Source organism: Amblyomma americanum, chromosome 10 (genome assembly GCF_052857255.1).
Source record: "Amblyomma americanum isolate KBUSLIRL-KWMA chromosome 10, ASM5285725v1, whole genome shotgun sequence".
NCBI classification, from domain to species: Eukaryota; Metazoa; Arthropoda; class Arachnida; order Ixodida; family Ixodidae; genus Amblyomma; species Amblyomma americanum.
The window spans coordinates 116,430,644-116,446,210 of record NC_135506.1 but is presented as its reverse complement, the minus strand read 5'-3'; the positions used below and the strand labels follow the sequence as shown (position 1 = coordinate 116,446,210).

The 15,567-nt window shown below is 53.0% G+C and overlaps 1 protein-coding gene across 2 annotated transcripts in view; it reads right to left on the bottom strand.

Annotated features, from left to right (window-relative positions):
- LOC144106439 (uncharacterized) overlaps nucleotides 1-15,567 on the bottom strand; it is a 348,487-nt gene that overhangs the window by 254,260 nt on the left and 78,660 nt on the right. The gene's annotated exons all lie outside the window — the stretch shown is intronic.

Sequence of the window (15,567 nt, the reverse complement as noted above, 5' to 3'; positions counted from 1 at the left end):
TACCTTAAGTAAAATCTACCCCACGCAATACAGCAGCAAATGTCCGTGGTGTGGAGAAAAACCCACGTTAATGCACATAGCGTGGGTGTGTCAGAAAAACAAGGATCTAGCTGCAATAACCAAAAACCCGAGTGCGGAACAGTGGGAGGGGATGCTCTCCAGCGAGGACCCGGCCGTCCAGCGCGGATTGGTGCGGAGAGCCTACCTGGCGGCATACCTCAGTGGAGCCCTGGACCAGGGGCCCCAACCCCGTTAAGACGGGCTGCAACAACTCATCGGAAGATGAAGAAGACAGCCCGCGACCGCTAATAATACATTTTAATATCAAATATAAATAAAGTTTTTCCTCAGCCTCCTCCTCCTCGCGCAGAATCTCTCGGGAACCTCCAGTGTTCTCAAAATTACCAATTTAAAATATCCCCGTTGCGTTACGCAGTGTTCGCCCCTGGCGGCCAACAGATGACGCTAGTTGCTGAACGTCCGGGAAAACTGGGCACGGGCCACCAAGCGTTTCTGGCGTCCCATCTGACCCTGGCTGTACACGTGGCTGCACGTATAGTTGGCGAATAGATTTACCTCCGCTCAAACATGCCCACAGCGAAACAAGCGTCTATGCGAGCGTGTTCTGCTAACGTCGTTCACTGCAACCGCTTCGCGTCTGTTCTGTACACGCTCTGTTCAGCCTGGATGCCAGCGAACACCAATAAAGGGACCCCGCAGCTGCCTTGCGGAGCAGTGTTGGCTCCAGCACCATGCAGCTGTACTTTTTCTGGCCTGCCACAACTGCCCACAGATTCCCAACGTGTCTCACCTCACCAGGGACACGAGGGTTCTAACACAGGATGCGTATTTCCAGGCTTCGGAACTGCCCTGCTTATCGGCGTAAGACTGAAAGCAAATATATGGGCAGCATCACAGGCTGAAAACAAGAAGAAAAAAGACCCCCTCCCCCCCTCTCCCCGGGGTTGAACCTCTCCCTTGGAGGCAAAGAAGACAGTGGTAGCCATCACTTCTTGACTCCATCGGAAGAGAATTTCTTGGTTTCGCCTTCACTGGCGAAAATTAAGAATTAATTAATTCTGAGCACACGCTTGAGGCGGTCGGTGCCCAGCATACTGTTGGACGCCGCCACAGCTAGGACATGCCTCACCAGAGTTTTGCAATGCAGACAGGAGACAAAACAGGAGTGAGAGATGGAAAGAGAGCCCTGAAAAGAAGGACAGGCTCAAGAAAGCAGTGCAGTACCTTCTGAAGTGTTGAAGGCTGAATGACGAGCTGCCCTTATTTCAATCCCATCATTATTTTGCTTCGCACTGTAGGCGATATTCTAGCCTTCATTTTGAATCTTCCGCTTCCCTGCCTGTCCCGATTTAAAAATATTCGCAAATCATACCTCCATATCCCGCGGATAGCTAGGAAAAAAAATAGGCGGGACCGATGGCCATGCAGTGTCAATGAACCAGTTAGAAGAGCACGTAACTATTCGGGATTCAATATCCAACTCAATTTAAAGGAATATAGGCACCAAATTTTTCCTCGCGTGTTTTCTTCTTTCAAACGATGCGTTAGACTTTCGTATGCATGAATCACCGTGTGGTATTCGTGTACGACCGCTAAATAATTTACGATTGAATTTTTTCGTCTCATGCTGTTTCGGTTTCATCGACCGAACGACGACTGTGACGTCAAGTTGATGTTTTGTTCACGTGATCCACTAGAAAAACTAATATAATCGCTGAAAGGTCATTTTTTTTGTCATTCCAATCCTTGAAAGAGGGTGGATTAAATGTCGCAGTGAATTAAAACAACATATCAACGATCACCTCACAGTTTTTCTAGCGGATCACGTGACCAAAACGTCAACTTGACGTCACAGTCGTCGTTCGGTCGGTGCAACCGAAACAGCATTATGTTATTATAAATTACTTAGCGGTTGTAGCCAAATACCGTCCGGTAATCCATGCATTCTAATGTCTAACGCATCGTTTGGGAGAAGAAAACGCGCAATAAAATTAGGCGCCTACGGTCTGTTACGTCTCGCCTACCTACGACGCGCGGTATAGCCGGCGCGGATGCAACGGACGCCGCGGCTTCGTTCTTCGCTGCCGCAACGCCTCCCGCCAAGCGCGTCCAGGCATGTTTCAGTGCCACGTGTCGTCGTGCGTGCGTGTGTGTGTGTGCTTGTTTTGCCCACGCTTGTCAAAGCGCGGCAGCCGGGGAGAGGAGCTCCTCAACTGGGAGGCGAGGAGGTCTGACCGGCGCCGGCCTGGCGGACGCGCCCGTCACGCCTGAACATGTTCAAGCGTCGCCGTATCGGATGACTCTTCCCAAGCCGTTCCCTCTTGCCCTCGACTCCGAGGGTATAAAAAAAGACAGCTGCGCCGGACGCGAGGGAGAGCCTTCGATTCCTTCCTTCGAGTAACGTGGTCGCCCTGACCGGCTGCTCTTTTGCGATGCCAGAATAAACTAGTTGTTCTGTTGCCAGTCGACTCTTCCTTTGCCGGGACCTTCGGATGTTTCCAGCTTTGCCCCAGGCCGCCAGGCCAACGCTACCCTTGGGGCTTGCAACCCAAATGCAACAACTGGTTGCCAGCGGTGAGATCCCGACAACGGAGGCCAGCAGCGAAGATATGCGGTCAACTGTATGCTGAGCAGCACAACGACCATCCGGGAGCAGTGCAACGAGCCCTGTGTGATGACTGGTTGCCTGCAGCGGAACGACTGCGCTGAATTCGTGGCTGCGAGGTTTGGTGAGTGCGGGACTTTCTTCTTCTGAGTTTTGCCAGGCTTTTGTTAGTGTCAGAAACAGAGCTGGTAATTGTGGTTGTCGTTGCTGCCGGGTTAGTTTGCGGCAAGACAATAGTAGGCAGTAGAGAAAGCAGCATTCGGAGCAGCCATGGATTTGAAGTCGTTGCGCAAACCGAAATTGCTGGAGCTTGCAAGAGAGTTGGGTCTTGATGTCTCAGACAAACTCAGAAAACCAGAACTGCTAAGGGCGATTCTTGAGTTGGAGGCTGAGGATGACGAGCTGTCGGAATGCCTTGAGACCATTGAGGAGAGGGAACAAAAAGAGAAAGAGGAGCGCGAACGTAAAGAACAAAAAGAGAAAAACGAGCGCGAACGTAAAGAGCAAAAAGAGAAAGACGAGCGCGAACGGAAAGAACAAAAAGAGAAAGAGGAGCGCGAACGTAAAGAGCAAAAAGAGAAAGAAGAGCGCGACCACGCTTTAGAAATGAAGCGTCTCGAGGTAGAGATGGAACGCGCTCGTAATGGAAGTCAGGCACACGGTGCAGGAGAACGGGTATCGTTCAAAATGACTGACCTGATGCGGCCGTTTAAGCTTGGAGAGGACATTGGTTTGTTCCTGGTTAACTTTGAGCGAACGTGCGAGAAGCAGGGGTTCTCTCGGGAAACGTGGCCACAGCGCTTGCTCACTTTGTTACCCGGCGAGGCGGCCGACGTAGTCGCTCGCTTGAAGAGAGAGGAGGCAGAGGATTTCGACCAAGTGAAATCGAGTCTGCTAAAAAAGTACAGGCTGTCAGCGGAGGCGTTCCGTCGGAAGTTTCGGGAAAATGAAAAAGGCAGAAATGAGTCATATACAGAGTTTGCCTACAGGCTTATGTCAAACATGCAGGAGTGGCTCAAAGAAGAGAAAGCGTTTGGTGACCACGAGAAAATTCTGCAGTGTTTCGGGCTGGAACAGTTTTATAGTCGGTTACCTGAGAACGTGCGGTACTGGGTCTTGGATAGGCCAGACGTTAGTACAGTGGCTAAAGCCGCCGAGCTAGCCGAAGAGTTTGTGACGCGTCGGGCTCGCGGAGCTAAGGACGGTCAAAAGGGTGAATTTGGCTCCAAGTCTGAGAGGCCGAAGTTCACACCCATGAGAGCAAGGGGGGACACGCGTAGTGCGGATGCGAGTGAAAGCAGTCCGACCGAACGTAAGGAGACGGCGGCAGCCGAAGCCGAACGCAGAAAGCGGTTCGAGAGGAGGCAAGCGCGCGTGTGTTATACGTGCCAGAAGCCGGGTCACTTTTCGGCGCAGTGTCCCGAAACAAAAAGAGAAGTCGTGTGTTTGTCATTATGTAGCACTGACGAGAACATGAAGCTTCTCGAGCCTTACATGCGAGACTTCCTCGTGAACGGGAAAGAGTGCCGAGTGCTTCGTGATTCCGCAGCTACAATGGATGTAGTTCACCCCTCTTACGTAGAACCCGATATGTTCACGGGCGAGTGCGCATGGATCAAGCAAGCCGTGGAAGCTCACAGCGTGTGTCTGCCCGTAGCAAAAGTGGTTATTGAAGGACCTTTCGGAGCACTTGAGACGGAGGCCGTAGTGTCATCTAGGCTGCCCCCCCAGTACCCGTACCTATTTTCGAACAGGTCCGATCACCTCCTGCGCGAGAAGGGGCTTTTGTTTGGTGAGGCTAGCGTTCAGGCCTTAACCAGATCGAGAGTTCGGGAGCTCGCTGCAAAGGCGGTAGTTGCGGGGCCGACGTTGTCGAGCAATGAGAAAGGGTCGGAGGCGCAGCAAGCTGATATTCAGAGCACGTCCGAACTGAATAAAATTGAGCCTGTAGCGCTGAAGGCACCAGGTACTGGAGAGGAAATGCCCGACACGGGAAAATTAGAAGAGCTATCTACAGATTTGCTCATCGCGCCTACGTCCGATGGACTTAATAGGTTGCTAAAAGTCAGCCGGTCGGCTTTGATAGCAGAGCAAAAAAAGGATGGCAGCCTAGAAAACATGCGCTGCAATGTCAAAGAAGGTATCGCCAAGAAAAATGTTCGTTTTGTGGAAAGAGGTGGGGTCCTGTACCGGAAGTATCTAGACCGCAGAGGAGTCGAGTTCGATCAGCTGATCGTGCCTCAGTGCTACCGTCAGGATCTGTTGCGCTTGTCGCATGGCGGTTCGTGGTCCGGACACCTAGGAGTTAAGAAGACTAAGGACCGTCTCTTGCAAGAGTACTATTGGCCAGGGTGTTTTCGTGACGTAGAAACCTTTGTGAGGACATGTGACACCTGTCAGCGGGTTGGCAAACCAGGGGACAAATCGAGGGCGCCGTTGAAGTTGGTACCTATCATTACGGAGCCTTTTAGACGGCTCGTTATTGATACAGTGGGACCTCTGCCGGTAACAGCCACGGGGTACAGACACATTTTGACTGTGATCTGCCCAGCGACAAAGTTCCCTGAAGCAGTGCCGCTTAAAGATCTCAGCTCAGTTGAGATAGTCAATGCACTACTGTCCATATTTGCGCGAGTTGGTTTTCCTGCGGAAATCCAGTCAGATCAGGGCACAGTGTTTACCAGCGCTTTGACGACAGCCTTTCTCGAAAGGTGTGGGGTAAAGCTGTTACACAGCTCAGTGTACCACCCACAGTCGAATTCCGTTGAGAAGCTCCACTCCGTCATGAAGCGCGTGTTGAGAGCATTGTGTTTTGAGCAACAAAGTGATTGGGAGCTGTGTCTGCCTGGGGTGATGTTTGCATTAAGGACCGCGCCGCATGCGGCTACGGGGTTTTCGCCAGCTGAGCTGGTGTACGGTCGCTCGCTGCGGTCTCCGCTTCGCATGCTTCGAGACTCGTGGGAAGGCAGGGGCGACGACCCAGTCGTGGTCGAGTACGTGCTTAGTCTCCTCGAACGCTTAAGAAGGGCACAGGAGTTGTCAGGTGAAGCAATGGCAAAGGCCCAGCAGAGGGCCAAGGTTTATTATGATCGGACAGCCAGGGCCCGTCGTTTTGAGGTGGGCGATGAGGTGATGATATTGCGCACATCGCTAAAAAACAAACTCGACGTGCAGTGGGAGGGCCCAGCACGGATTGTTCAAAAACTGTCGGATGTTAACTACGTGGTGAGTCTGCCAGGAAAACGGAAAGCACAGCAAGTTTACCACTGTAATCTGCTCAAACCCTATAGACAACGGGAAGCAGTGGTGTGTATGATGGTAAACGTTCCCGAAGAGCTTCCGGTCGAGCTTCCGGGACTAGGCTCAGTGACGAACAGGGAAGACACTGATCAGGTCATTAGTGACTTAATCATTAAAGCACCGCTGTCAGCTGAGCAGAAAACCGAACTACACCAACTCTTACAAGAGTTTCAAGGTCAGTTCTCTGAGAGGCCTGGTAGGACTTCTGTCCTTACGCATGATATAGAACTTACCTCCCCAGAGCCAGTACGATCCAAGGCGTACCGGGTGTCACCCCGCCAGCGCGATATTATGGAGGCTGAGGTAAAGAAAATGCTACAGCTCGGTGTTATTGAGGCGGGTGAGAGTGATTATACCTCCCCTTTGATTTTAGTTGAGGTACCGGGCAAGGAACCTCGTCCTTGCGTCGACTACCGCAGGCTTAATTCTATCACTAAGGATCAAATTTATCCGATCCCTAACATCGAGGAGCGCCTTGAGAAAGTTAGTAGCGCTCAGTTTATTTCCACCCTAGATCTTGTCAGGGGTTATTGGCAGGTTCCACTTACAGAGGAGGCTAGTAGGTATGCGGCGTTCATTTCACCAATGGGAACATTCCGTCCTAAAGTTTTGAGTTTTGGTTTGAAGAACGCGCCATACTGCTTTTCAAGCCTCATGGACAAAGTGTTGCGGGGACAGGAAGAATTTGCTTTACCGTATTTAGACGACGTAGCGATATTCTCCGCATCCTGGTCTGAGCATATGGCACACTTGCGGGCAGTGCTAACCCGCCTGCGCGAAGCGGGCTTGACAGTCAAGGCTCCCAAGTGCCAATTAGCACAGGCCGAGGTTCTCTACCTCGGTCACGTGATTGGACAGGGTCGTCGCCGCCCCTCTGAAATAAAGGTGGCCGCTGTGCGAGACTTCCCGCAACCGCGCACGAAGACCGATATTCGGTCGTTCTTGGGTGTCGCCGGCTACTATCAGAGGTACATCCCCAGGTACTCCGATATCGCGGCTCCCCTGACGGATGCTCTAAGAAAAACAGAGCCCCAAACAGTCGTCTGGAGCGAGACAAAGGAGAGAGCTTTTAGCGCCCTAAAGAGCGCCCTAACAAGCCAGCCTGTGCTACGATCGCCAGACTATACCAAAGGGTTCGTTGTTCAGTGCGATGCTAGTGAGCGAGGCATGGGCGTTGTACTGTGCCAAAGGGACAATGGAGAAGTGGAACACCCCGTCCTGTATGCTAGTCGTAAGCTGACCTGTCGTGAGCAGGCGTACAGCGCCACCGAGAAAGAGTGTGCGTGTCTCGTGTGGGCCGTTCAGAAATTGTCATGCTACCTAGCCGGCTCGAGGTTTATCATTGAGACGGATCACTGCCCTCTCCAATGGCTGCAGAACATCTCTCCCAAAAATGGCCGCCTCCTGCGCTGGAGCCTCGCTTTGCAACAATATTCCTTTGAGGTGCGTTACAAAAAGGGGAGTCTCAACGGTAACGCCGATGGCTTAAGTCGAAGCCCCTAACGTAGGAATCCGCCTCAAAGTTGTTGGTTACTGATGTTTTCTTCCTGAGGCAGGATTTTTAACATATTGCTTTTGTTTAGTGTTTCAAAGTGATTATGTGCTTTCTAGTGCAATTTTCCAATTTGTGGACGCGTTCTGAGTGCTGCTTGACTACTGTAAGGAACTAGGCAGTAGTATAAAAGGGGAAAGAGCCTGGCAGAGCTTAGTGAGGGTTGTCTCGTGCTTGCTGACTGAGCGGTTGCGTTTCGGCGTAGTTCTAACGCTTGCTGGGAACGAGCACAAAAATGGCAACTCTCCCGAAGTGACTTTACAGTGTCCTATGTGATCCTGAACCCGAGAACGAGGCCTTCTCTGTGCGCTGTGCTCAAGCAACGTCGAGGGACGATCGGTTTCGATTACGAGCATCATCGAGCGACATCCCTCTGGACAGCGGATGCAGTCCCCTGACCATCGGGATCTCCTTCTCCCGGCGGGGCGGTCTGTTACGTCTCGCCTACCTACGACGCGCGGTATAGCCGGCGCGGATGCAACGGACGCCGCGGCTTCGTTCTTCGCTGCCGCAACGCCTCCCGCCAAGCGCGTCCAGGCATGTTTCAGTGCCACGTGTCGTCGTGCGTGCGTGTGTGTGTGTGCTTGTTTTGCCCACGCTTGTCAAAGCGCGGCAGCCGGGGAGAGGAGCTCCTCAACTGGGAGGCGAGGAGGTCTGACCGGCGCCGGCCTGGCGGACGCGCCCGTCACGCCTGAACATGTTCAAGCGTCGCCGTATCGGATGACTCTTCCCAAGCCGTTCCCTCTTGCCCTCGACTCCGAGGGTATAAAAAAAGACAGCTGCGCCGGACGCGAGGGAGAGCCTTCGATTCCTTCCTTCGAGTAACGTGGTCGCCCTGACCGGCTGCTCTTTTGCGATGCCAGAATAAACTAGTTGTTCTGTTGCCAGTCGACTCTTCCTTTGCCGGGACCTTCGGATGTTTCCAGCTTTGCCCCAGGCCGCCAGGCCAACGCTACCCTTGGGGCTTGCAACCCAAATGCAACAAGTCCTTTAGCGAGTCTGCTTGCAGTACGACGTATAATCCCTAGGTTTTCCGACTGTTGCCCCGAACGCTTTTCCATCGGCGCTGCCATGCGTCGACAGCCTCGGGCGGAGAGAACAGCGACGCCTCGCAGAGGGACAGCGCAGAACGACGACCGCAGCGGCGCATGCCGACCGCGTGCCTCGCGGAGGAGGAATGGCCCCTATCTCGGCGTCCCCCGATCGCGTATTCGGCCGGCGTGCGCCCTTCCGGAGGTCGGAAGAAGAAAGCAAAGCGGATCGTCCTCTCTTCCTCCGGCAGAACAGAAAGAAGAGGCAGATCTGGCGATTCGATCGCCTCCGCGCGGCTGCTTCCGCTGCTGTGACAGCGGGCTACTCCGCTCCGCCGCCCGGATCTGCGACGCAGCGGAGTCCCTCCCTCCCTCAAGGGCGCGGCGTCCGGCACAGTGAGGACGCTCTCGCAAAAAGAGAGGATCGGCCGAAATGCGAGCGCACTTCGTAGGCATTGTGTGTTGACAAACATCGGTGAGTTATTCATGTTTTACAGCGAGACATACCAACATGGGTTGACATGTGAGTGGCCTCCGCGACTGCTTCTGCACTCGTGTAGGCTGCAATACCTTCGGCTCTCAACAGTGACCGCGCCCAGAGATTTCTTCTTTAACGCAGCAATATTTTTTTTTTGTCTCTGTCTGAAACAAGGACACGAAAGACGCAAGTTTTCCATAGCCAAAATAGGACTTCTAGGGGGTGCAAAACTGCGCTCCCCTTGCATTGAACGCCACCCATTTCATTTCTACCTGCGACAGACTAAAATCGTCGCATTTTTACCGGCTCAACTACTAAAACTACAGTACAAAGGCTTGTCCGATATCGCTCCAATTGACCTCCTGTGCCAGCTCCGGCCACCTTATTTGCACAAACTCCCCAATCTCATCCGCCCAAGCATATGACTCTGATGTGCACAGCTGCGTCTTCCTTGGAATCCACTTCGTAAGCCCATACGAATTTCAGTTATCTGCTCTGCGCATTATGCAATATCGGTGGTTGAAGAAATAAGAAAACACGCTCTTTACAGTGGCGTCGACGCAACTACAAGAAAGAAAACGCGTGTAAAACACCTGAGAGACTAAACTTTGACGACCAGCACACGGCTCGAATATGTAGAGCGTCGTAAACGCGCCCTCTAACGCTACTGCGAACAAGTGGCTCTCCGCTATTTCACGTGCCAGCACTGCCATGCAGCGATGGTGTGAACGCGAGCGAAGCGCGCTTAGCGCAGCGCAGCGCCGCATATATTTTCCCTTTGGGGGCAAACGAGGTTAGCGAAGCTGCACGCCGCTGGGAGGAAAGAACGGGCGGATCCCCCCTTCGGCCAGCGTCGAAGACCCCCCGGGGTGCTGTCGCTCCCCATAAGTGCTCGGGCAAGGAGCCGCCACGGAGACGGGAGAGGAGGCACGTGGACCGCGTAGAAGGCCCAGCAGCAAACACTAAGGAAAACAAAATGGGACCAGATGACAGAACAAGGGTGACGGCGAGAGAGAGAGAGTCAGCGCGTGTCGCGCACAAGACATCGCCTCGTGGCCATATTGCGCATGATCGGAGCAGCGCTGCCAGTGGCCCGCGGCGTTACAATTACCATCCGTCAATGCCAACTCCCCTTGCACTGCCCCTCGCTCTCTCTCCCCTGCTCTCGCACACTCATCTCTCTCCTTCGATGCGATGCAAGACGGCCAAGAAAGAACACATCTCGCATAGACGTTACGCCACCCCTCCCTCTCAGTCTCCGATCGCAGGGCCTTCCATCTCAGCGCAGCGGCTACGCGCACACAAGTGCGAGGGGGGTACGCAAGCCGTTCTCGTTTCTTCGTTCGTTCCGAGCAAACTTCGGGCGTATGGATCGCCTTCGTAGCGAAGCTTACACGAGTAACGCTTCTTTCTTCCATTTTCTTTTCATCCTCTTCCGTGCCCTGTCGCTCCTTCGTCTACTCCCTGTTCGGTTTGTTTATTTCAGCAGAACGCAGAATCCAACGCCCCCTTCCCTTTACCCTCAACTTTAGCCGGCCATCTGTTGCGGCGTGATCCGTTATACCGTGGCGACGACAGAGCGGAGTATTAGCAGCTTTTTTCCTAGCGCTGCCTCTGGTGCGCGCGTGTTCGCTGCCTTCTTCTTCCGGCCTCAGTGTCGGCCAAACAAGGTGGGACAGGCGAGAACTGAGCCCGCGACTCGAACCTGACGCGCGCGTAGCCTCGCGAACTGAACCGAACAACAAGAGGTGAAAAATCCGAAGCGAAGTGACGGGACGACTCGCCATAAGAAGGCGGACACGGAAGAAGGGGAGGAGGCCGACGGAACTGCCGCTGACGAAGCAAGATGACGCAGCGATATGCGCCCATTAAGGTACCGCACAAAATGAACGCCAAAGGCGAAGTTTGCCGTTTATGGTCCATGGGGGTTTAACCCCCAAGGCGACTCAGGCTGAGGGACGCCGTACTGAAGCGCTCCGGAAATTTCGACCACCTGGGGTTTCTTTAATGTGCGCTGACATCGCACAGCACAGGGGCCTCTAGAATTTCGCCGCCATCGATATTCGACCGCCGCGGCCGGGATCGAACCCGCGTCTTTCGGGTCAGCAGCCGAGCACCATAGCCACTGAGCCATCGCGGCGGCCTAAAGGCGAAGTGCACGTCAAAGTGCAAAGGCGGAGGCGTGTGTGCTCCTCGAAGATGCCTTCAACTAAACCATGTCAACAAAAAGAAAAAAAAAAGAAATGCCAGCAGCAGCTGCTGCGTACGATCTCCCATCTCAGGAACAAAGCGGCAAATGCCCATCAAAGGAGACCCTGCAGCCAATGGCGTCGACCGAATCTCATGAAGTCGCGGTTAATCCTGTTTAACCAGCTAGCGTGGCATTGCACAGAGGGGCAGATGAAAGGGCCTTATCCATGGCTTAATCGAATTAACCGCGGAGGCTGGAGGACCTCCTTCGAGGGGCGTCTGGCGCATCGTTCTTGAATTGTATCTGACTATGGAAGCGTCGCCCCATCTTCCTCAACGTTTTGCAGTGCGGGAAAACACAATAGATACGGTCCAGACGCGCTCCCGCAGTTGTATCCCAGCTAGCCCTGTGAGACAGCAAGCGCGCGGTAAAAGATGGAAGTGCGCATGCCGAGTATACAGCCAATGAGCGCATTCTGGTGCAAGGAATAACTTACCTCTGTACCGGAGGCGCACGGAACAACTCCCGTCCCTCTCTCCTTCCGCGGTTTTTGTCAGCCTAATCTATCCGTTATCAGCTACACGTCGCAGTGCTTCGCCTCCCTTAGACGACAAGCGTAACGTCGACATTAATCCAAATAGTACCAAGAGCTTTGTTATTATTTTATAACGACTCGTGCACCTGTTTAACCGTGACATGAAACTTCACCTTGCTCGATAATTTCTCCAAACGCGTTTTCCTGTGATTTGCACGCGCATCCTCCAGCTCAGAACCAATACAAGAAAATTCAGAAACCATCGTCCTCCCGGCAGATCACGTCGACTTCAATTTGTTTAAAGTGTTTAACGCCACAAAGCGACTCGGGATACGGGGGACGCCGTAGGGGAGGACTGCGGATAGCTTTCACCACCTGGGACACGCACTGACATCGCATGCACGGGCGTCTAGCATTTCGCCTCCATCGAAATGCGATCGTCGCGGCCGGGACCGAATGTGCGTCTTTCCAGACAGCAGCCGAGCACCATAGCAACTGAGCCAACGAGGCAGTGATCACGAAGGAATCGCCCAACTAGTAAACGCAGAAGGCTTCGGACAAGTTGTACCTTTCCTCTGGATCTTCTACGACAACTCCCTGATAAAAACGTGGTTTGGATTCATGCCACCCACGGCGATCAGCTAAATGCCTTCGGGCCACACCGATTTCATTACAGTTGGGATGAAACTCGCGATGCATTAGTGGTGCGGGCGAGGCTCCTTCTCTTATTCATTTAAAACGCCTGAAACGAAGTCCTGTCCGCCGAAGATGCCGAGAGCAAGAATGCATCCGGGCTCTGTATACATGCCCTTATAACACTGCTCTGTATACTTTCTATAGACTTCTCATAGACTGCATTGCCTCCCTACAGATATTTGCTTCTTCTAATCACGCTGCATAGACAAACGTCTCCTAAAAGTGAATGGCCATAAATTAATAGGCTGTCTATAGGATCAGTATTTGCTACAGACTGTCTATAGGATTTCTCGGCAGAAAGCCGATTTATAACTAAATATCTATACAGTGTCTAAAGAAAGGCAGGCTACTACGCACGTGTAATTTCTGGCGCGATTCCATTCTTTTTCTGTTCGTCTGCGGTAAAAAAAACATCCTGGAGCATCGCAGCCGGCAAGTATAGGAGAAAAGCCCAGCGGCGCCTCGAATATATAGAAGACAGCCAGCTGTGACGACGTCAAGCTCCGGAGCCGCATAAAATGCAAATGAGGTCTCCATCAATTCACTCGCATCGCTTTACCGCGGCCTCTGATGGCTGCAGTATTCGAGTGCAGTACGCGACAAGCTATTCGGTTGCGGTCTGCAGCCATCGGGTTCCCCACATACAAGAGTCATCGCTTGTAATCGCTAAACCACACAGTTGTTATCCTCGTTTCTTTATCGTTACTATTCATGTTTTCACGGGGTTCCTGGAGTGTTCCCATTAATCTCGTCGGCGTAATACTCGGCCTATATAGCAGAGCAGGCAGAAGAAAATCCACGCACAGGCGCGGGTCGCCAGCCCGTCTCCCTCTCTGTGCCGGGGGAGGCGACCGCAAGAAGGGACGCCGAGGTGCGCAGGCGACGACGACCATGAAGAATGGACCGAAGGCGAGAAAAAACGCCACATCGCGCGACGGTGCCACCGTCGGCCAGAAAACCATTAGGGTTATCTTTCACACCGACGTCGCACTCTCCCCGACCCTTTTTCGCGGCCCCATCTGTATCTAGAGGCGCACTTTTCTCCAGCCTTCCCACTTTTTTTTTCCTTTTGCTGGCCTTCGAGACCATCGTTTCTTCGTTCCTCTGCAGCCACTGCGGTCTGCGCACATATTTACTTTTCAATCTCAGCTTAGGCCACACGCGGACGTTTGCCACTTTAAGACGCTCGCACCGTTGATTCTCATACGCGCAACTTTTTTTTCTTCTACCCTTTCGACTTCATTTTACGCACTCCATTTTCTTTCAATGCTGGGAACGACTTCCGCCGTCGGCATCCAACGGGGGTCCCCCCTCGCAGGCCGTCCCCGGTGCGAAGCGATTCCAACGCCTCTGCGGCCGCGGATATGGCCGCAGCAGCGTCTTCCGTCCGGAATCCGTTCCCTCCCTCTACATTCGCCAAAGCGACGCGCCGTTCCGCGCGAAGCTTTCGTCCCCTCCGAGTCCGCCTGGTTTTGACAAAACCCGCTGCCTTTTATGTTTTCCGTCGGCTGCAGAATTCCCTCACGGCAGGCCCAGTTTTTCGTAACGTCACCGGCACAGTACCACCGCCGCTGCTCGAATCGCCTTTGTTCGCCGCCCACTCTTCTTCCACAGTCCGCGCATCTTCCGCGCCAGTCGCAATTTCACCCCGTTTTCGCTATCGTAGCTTGCGCCGCTCGAATCGGCTGCGAGCGTCGATTGGAACGTCAGTTTCATTCCGCAGCCACCTTACGCGGAGAACCCAGTGACGCGGAGCGTTTAGCGATAAAACGAGCGCTACTGCGAGCGGAGCGCATCGCACAGGTGAGCCCCCCCCCCCCCCCCCCTACGAAAAATTTCTTCAGAAGTCTATAGGCTCCCTATAGAGCTTCGTCCAAAAATTATGTAGGCTTTGCATACACAAATCCTATATACTAGTCTACGGACAATACAAATCCTATAGACAGTCTGTAGACAATCTATGCATTTATGGCCATACACTCTTAGTAGACACTGTCTATAGCAAGGCAACAGAGTCCATTAAGAGTGTATACACAATCTGTGTATCATTTTTATAAGGGTCCGGTTGAAGGGAACTGTTTTTTGTGTTTTATATCCAGGTAATGAAGCGTCATTGGGAACAACAGACACGATTTGCAACCTTTGGCATGTTTGGTGCTCATTAACCTTTCCATCGGCCGGGCAGGGTGCCGAAACGTGTCCCCTCTGGGCTGTTGCAAACACATTCCGCTGCCGTTTCCACCTGTGCTTGCGTCACGTGCACGCAACAGCCAAGCGAGCAATATGACGACGAGGCCCTGACTGCCCTTATTGGAAAGGTGCATGCCAAGGAGGAAAAAAACAAACTAAGGCGACGTGATCAGCGAGAAGACTGTTCCGGGGGCCCCTGTTAAAGTGTAGCATACTGCGTGCAGGTACCTCCGATATTACAGGGAACAACCAGTTTACACAAAGAGAGAAATAGATAAAAATTATCCAACCAAATTTTAAATTGACTTTTGGATATTGCTTCAACATGAACTAATCACACGCTCAGCCTATGCACATTTCTTATTGTGTAAATAGTTTGTGCATATTACCTCTCCCCCTATCCTCCCTTACTGTTCCCTCACCTCTTTCATTTAATTTCTCCATTCTGCCTGCTATCCTTTATTTCCGCTGCCCCGAAATGAACTTAACATTGGTTTTTGAGGAGCGGAAGTGGCGCAGTATCTGTCTCACATATCGGCTGGCACCTGAACCGCGCCGTAAGGGAAGGGAGTAGTAGTAGTAGAAAACACTTATTCCAAAAAGGTAGGATAGAGAGGCGAAAATTTGCCAGGCAGGCACCGGTGTGCTCCGGTCAGCGGGAACAAAGAGTGCTGAGGCTGCACCCGCAAGCAGGCGAAACCCAGAGCCAAGTGAGGGCCACACAAATGAAGCGTCAAATGATATACGACTGCCGCGTGCTGCTGTAGGTGGACGGAGGCGCCGCCAGCCGTGAAACTGATGGCGCAGTTCTCTCCGCTGACGCAACCAGAGTGGATGGGAACCATCCGAGACTGGCGCGCTTTCGTCCCGCCCCACGGAGGCCAGCCCTTCTCTCGCCGAGGGAGGGAGGCAGCGTAGCGGCGCTCTTCCGCGGCCCAGACAGCGTGCGTACTCACCTGCAAGGGGAG